Below are 6,742 nucleotides of genomic sequence, written 5' to 3'. Positions count from 1 at the left end.
CTTAACAAAGGCGCGTTAAGGCCCTCCCCTCCCGTAATCCATTGCCTTCTGAAGATCCCAACAGATGGTCGCGGTTCATGTGGGCGTGCGCGCGGTGAGGGGGTTGTGTTCACTCGGACATGGTTCTATACACTCTACCTTTGATTCGGTCAATCTAGTCCGAAAGCAGGAGCAGTTAGGAATGAACTCTCTGTTGTCACACGACTTCCATTGTAACGACACGAGGTGGATTAAAAAAACAACTACACATATCCAACCAATCTCATGTAAATAAAAACTGAAATATATGTCATAAAGCTGTGGGACTTGTGACTGGTCCTCCGCGCTTCACATCCTTGTGCTTCGTGCTCGGCTGTCTCTGAGCGCTGCAGATAAGGGCGATAGCCGTTCTACAGCATACTCCTGCACGCGTCAGTATTGTTACGCACAGCATCTTTCCACAGGGCCTCTCGAATGACTCTCAGTGGAGTCGCAATGATTTTTCATGCTCACTTCGAGATCAACGGAACACAGGCGATCCTGCGTCTATGTTATCCAAGCCTGCACCCGATGGAGGCGCGTAAAGAGGGTGGGAAAAGAGCCGCGCAGCGACACGTGCTTTGGGAGTGTGCCTCCACTCACTTCGCGACGCATGTTGGGCAAGGACGAACTCCGAGGCGAATTGTTCCAGCTACCACCGCTCGAGGGCAGGGGCCGGCCACCGCCGCGGCTGTGGTCACCAAACCTAGTGGAGATCAGTGGCGGTCACTGCTGCGGATCGGCTGCGTAAGCGTCGCTGCCGCTGTAAGGCGGCTCTCAACAGCGACGAGCTGGCCGGCCAGCTTTAGGCCATCTGGCAAGCCGAAGATGCCGCCCATGTTCAAGGACTTCGAGCGGTCGCCTGAGGCACCACAATCATCTTCTACGGAGGGTGGGAAGGGACAGATGTCAATCCCCTCTTCCCCCGCCTCTCCCGAAGGAAACTGGCGGACAGTAAATAAAGTTTATTCATTCAATATTTACATCGCTCTTCTACGCTGTCCTTCCCTCACTCTGATGAATTCATTGACCTAGGTAGGCATGATTGCTACAGCGCGAACTGAGGACTGGGAGAAGGTGACATACGAGGACGTTGGAAGTTAGCACTCGTCCACGCATGTCCTAGCAGGAATACTAAAAATTGGGCGAGTTAGTATTAATTCACGACTTCTTTGCGCAAGACACGTACGGACCAGCAAGGAATAGACACCACGGGCGCAAGCTCAACGCTGTTTCATGTGAAACAACCAAATGCACTTTATCATCGAGCATTGCAGGTGCCTCAATGCAGTGGACCCGAATACCAACGAGATAAAACTAAGCGCCCGTATTCAACAACCTTGCGTCATCACAACAACAAAGATAAAAAAACAACAAGCAAGCTTGAGGCTGACCTCACCCATGTTCAGCATGATTACAACACGTGCTTTTCAAGCAGTAGGATTCCTTATCGGACATCGTAATGGAAGCTTGGCTTACACACTTCTCTCCCGTGTTTCTAATACGGAATTAGGAATTTCTGGTCAATGTGTGTGTTGAGTGATAAATTCACGAATGTTTGTCCTAATCCTCAGTTCAATCATAACATACCGATCAGACAGAGCCTCCGTCTTTCGGAAGTGAGGAGGACGGCTTATTCATGCAGGTATTACCCTGTGCCTATGGCAACGCGCACTAATTTGCCTTGGTACCGATCAAAGTAGTTCGCAGGGCTCTCCATAAGGGGGAGGGGGACGGCAATGTTTATGTGCAGTGTACAATCCTCCCTCCCCATCGGTCGAATTCAAAAGACTACATGCTTCACAATGCATTAAAAATGAGAAAGGAGTGACTACAGTCTTCTCAGATTTGTCTGCTATGGTCTGTGGTTTTCGAGCAGTAAAGAAAAGAAACTAACAGTTTTTATAACTGCGTTTCGTTCGGATAGCCGGTCACACATCATAAAAGGTAAACACAGCGCGAATTAGACGAGAAATCGCGAAGAAAAACACAGGACGAGCGCTGACTAACAACTGGCTGTTTTATTACTTCAATGCAAGACAAAATAAATAAGGCGTAGGGAAAAAGTCACGTAAAACTTCAAACCATTCGTCACGATACAACGGGTGCAAGCGCACGACTCTGCATAAGAGCCATTTGGTAGTTGACTTAGTCAATGACCACGTGAACATCATAGTTTCAAAGTTTCAAAGTTTATTTGCAGGAAAAAAAAAATACAAAAACTTCCCTGCGGGAGGCAAAGACTAAAGGCTAAATAGCCTGACGAGGTCTTGACCTCCTGATACAGTCTGCATCAGTGCCATATTACACATATTCACACATCAGTAACATGCATATACAAATAAGTGACATTATACATATCTTATTTAGTTACATAGCTTATTTCTACATGATATACATTCAGAATATGTTTTACATAAACAGGAAACAATTTTGGTATCAAACGATTCTGTTTAAGTATCATTATTCACAGTAAGAAAAAAAATCAACTCAGTATACAAGTATTCCTAAATATAAAAGCCTATGGATCTACTATGTCTTTAGTCAAAAGAAGAAAGGATTTATGATGACATTTAAATGGTTTAGTTTTCAGAGTAAAGTCTATATTCGATTCGTGAAGGTTTAGCAATTGTATGATCTTATAATCAATAGCCTGCTTGCCATAGTTCGTGCGTGTTTTCTTAGTTTTGCGGGTAGAATTTCTGAAGCCATATGTTGTTGATACAGTGCGTGGAAAGGAATCCTGTAGTTTATGTTTGTGGATGTGTTGCATCAGTTTAAGATTATATACTTTTCTAGCAGATAGAATTCCATGTTTAAGAAAAAGCGGCTGAGTGTCTAAGTCCTTGGGGTGACCTTTATATTTTTCTATTACACGGAGCGCGCGCTTTTGCAAGATTAATATTCGATCGTAATTGGTCTTAGTTGTTGTTCCCCATACAAGCATTCCGTATAGAAGCTTGGAGTAAAACAAGCTATAATATAATGATTTACATAACCATGAAGGGAGGAGGAAAGCAATTTTACTCAAGCACCCTACAGAACGAGCTAGATCTACCAAGCACTCATCATCTAAAAGCACTCATCATCTAAAACACTCATCATCATCTACATAGCACTCATCATCTAAAAGAAGACAGCAGGGCGGCGCTATATTGCAACACATGTGGGTTCACACCGAAGTTCCGAGAATGTAAGTCATGGGAAGATACGCAAGCGAGCGCAGTCGCCTGATAGCCGAGGCTTTCGCAATTAAACGCTAGAGGGCGAAACATGCGCTACTGAGCCGTCCATGAAATCAAGTATAGAGCAGATTAAGCATCTCCCATGTGCCGAGTGGCACTGTCAAATTTGTAATCTTGTCGAATAGCTGCTATCGTGACGAATAGCTTAAAATTTGACGTGAGTAGTTTCCCCGCCTTTTTTTTTTCTTTATGCTGCTTTGAGGCGATAAAACAGTGATTGGTTAGTCGGGCGCTGATTGATTGATAAGTGGGGTTTAACGTCCCAAAAGCATCGTATGATATGAGAGACGCCGCAGTGGAGAGCTCCGGAAATTTTGGCCAGCCGGGGTTCTTTAGCGTGCACCCAAATCTGAGTACACGGGCCTACAGAATTTCCGCCTCCTTCGGAAATGCAGCCACCGCAGCCGGGATTCGGTCTCGCGACCAGCGGGTCAGCAGCCGAGTACCTTAGTCACTTGACCACCGCGGCGGGGCATTATTCGGGCACCCGTCCTGTAGTTTGCCTCGTACGTATCGTCCGTTTCACGCCATTTTTACCTTCTACAAACAGTTGGAACGCAGCATCAGTTTCCTAACACAGTTCTAGAAGGCACGACCCAGCGTGACTGGACTGCTGGGACGGCTTTTTGATCTCCAATAGTAAAGTCCCAGCCGGGCTGGATGAACACCCAGCGGCTGTGGTAGAGTAATAACTACTCTTAATCGTTAAACTTTTTTACTAAGCCTACAGCCGCCATCATTGTCATAAAAAGAATTACCGATTATTACTTTACTGCCTCATACAAATTCTGAGTGCAGCTTTGTCTTGGGACAAGTCCAACTGCCTTTGAAGTTTTGTCTTTCCGCAAGGTGTCCGACTACGCCATAAATGATGACTCTTGTGAAGTAAGACAGCACTCGCCACGCCGTTATTCTTCTTTCTGCGGATAACCTACATACCTGCTACACATCTGATGATGGTCCTCTCAAGTTCTTTCACTTACCCACAAACGGGGATCAGCCAAGAGCAGTTAGTGGGTCGTGTATATAAAAACGTCCAATGGACATTAAGACCGTAAAATCAAATCGCAAAGAGTTAATGAAAATGCTACACGAGGAAGCGGTCAGGCAATCAAATAGGTTCAGAGTCGATATAAGGAGGAGAATGTACTAACAAGGTTATCTGTTTGTTTCCATTACGCACGCAAACGCAGCAGAGTAGACCTCCCTGTGACTATAATCTAATGTGATCCGTCCAAAGGATACAGTAGCTGCAACATTTGTTTTCAAACCCAGCTTTTCAATTGGATCGACAAGGTATCGCTTCTTTCCTTTCGTAGCACGCGACAATATGAGTTGCAAGGTGGGCTCCCTTATCAGCATTCTTAGTTTTGTGTGTGTGTGTTCCCTGAGCCGCTCGTTGACGCATCTTCCAGTTTGATCAAACATTGAAAAAAAAAAAGGAATGCGATGCGGCCAAGGAATGTGATGTCGGCCATGGAGTATGCTCTTAAAAAATCGTGCACTCACACGATGCAAGACAGCTTCATTAATCAGATCAGCCAACTTCTGGCTGCGGAGTTCCCTAAGTCGTTCCTGCAGATTGCTGCGGCTGAAACGCTGATTAAAAAAAGAAAATCTACCTGGAGGGCGGGCGCCGTACAGGGCGAAGTGAGGCCTGTTGTGGTCCTGTATATACATTGGATCTGCGATGCGCTCAAGAAAGTGGCAGGCAAACATGGCGTCACTGTGAAGCTGCCTGCCCCGAACAAACTTTCCTAGCTATGTTCCCGCGGCTGCGGCATATATGAGCAGAAAAGGGTGCATGGTGAGACCTACCTTCCAGGTGCCATCGGCGTTGTTTACGCAAACCTGCTCTCGTGTCGACCTATGTTGGTCAAACTGGAAGATGTGCCAACGAGCGGCTCAGGGAACACTTACAAAAAAAAATTAACAAAAATGCAGATAAAGAAGCCCATCTTGTGGCTCATATTGTCGCGTGCTGCAATCGTAAAGCTCGAGTTGAAGGGACGTCGATGCTTGGCAGGAGCAATAGTGAGCATGCGCGGCTGGCCTCGGAAGCCTATCTTGGCATAAAAAGGGCTCGTTTATGCATAAGCTACACGTATCTCAGTAGGGTTGAGAGCTGGGTGAGATATCATTTTAACACAGGGCGCAGTAGCGTAAATTCGACGGGACACAAGCAAAAGAACAAACACGACACTCGCTGTACATACATATATATATATATATATATATATATATATATATATATATATATATATATATATATATATATATATATATATATAAGGGGGAAAGGTGTATACCTAAAGGTTCGTTTTTCCGCGTTTTGACACACTAATATGAGACCTAACAGACAATAATGCCAAGGAATGTATAGGGGTAGTTATTGGAACAAATGGAATGTAAATAAGAAGAAAGAAAAGTGGATGAAAAAATTACCAACTGTGAGCAGGAATCGAACCTACGACCTTCGAATTACGCGTTCGAAGCTCTATCCATTGAGCTATCACAGCGGCCTTCCCTCCATCCACTTTTTTTGGGCTTATATGTGAATTTAGAAGTGGGAGTGTCAATCAGCGCCATCTGTAAGCCAAGCGGCGAGTGTGAAACACCCTTTTATGCGCATGTGTGGCGTCACGTAGCACGTGACCTTATCATGAGCGGGCAGCTGATTAATTGTCACTTTTATACAAGCTAAACACACCAAGTCTGCCAGTACGAGACCCTCGTTTAATGAAACAAGGGAAAGAAATGTATACCTAAGGAATCGTTTTTCCGTGTTTTAACACAATATTAATGAGATATAACAGACAGTAATGCCAAGGAATGTACAGGGGAAGTTATTAGAACAAACGGAATGTAAATAAGAAGAAAGAAAAGTGGGTGAAAAAATAACCAGCCGTGAGCAAGAATCGAACCTACGACCTTCGAATACCTTCCATAAGGAGAAGATAGGAAAGATGGACACGGCGGTCGCAGGAGTCCGAGGACGAGGCACCACTCGGCGAGAGCTCCTGTCGGCGTCAGGAGATGGCGTAGGGGGGAGCCCAGTCGGCCAAAGCTGCGCTGTCGTCGGAAATCGCGGGGGCACAACCGGTCGGCACGGAATCCAGCGAGCGAGTCGCCAAAAGAAGAAAAGAGTACCCAGGCAAATACGATTGATGATTGATATGTGGGGTTTAACGTCCCAAAACCACCATATGATTATGAGAGACGCCGTAGTGGAGGGCTCCGGAAATTTCGACCACCTGAGGTTCTTTAACGTGCACCCAAATCTGAGCACACGGGCCTACAACATTTCCGCCTCCATCGGAAATGCAGCCGCCGCAGCCGGAATTCGAACCCGCGACCTGCGGGTCAGCAGCCGAGTACCTTAGCCACTAGACCACCACGGCGGGGCAACCCAGGCAAATACAAGCTTCAAGCGATAGTATACGGCAGTTATGCGTAGACACTTTTAGATGAAACAAGAA

The sequence above is a fragment of the Rhipicephalus microplus genome, chromosome 10 (genome assembly GCF_043290135.1).
Source record: "Rhipicephalus microplus isolate Deutch F79 chromosome 10, USDA_Rmic, whole genome shotgun sequence".
NCBI classification, from domain to species: domain Eukaryota; kingdom Metazoa; phylum Arthropoda; class Arachnida; order Ixodida; family Ixodidae; genus Rhipicephalus; species Rhipicephalus microplus.
Note: the sequence above shows the minus strand (reverse complement) of the source record.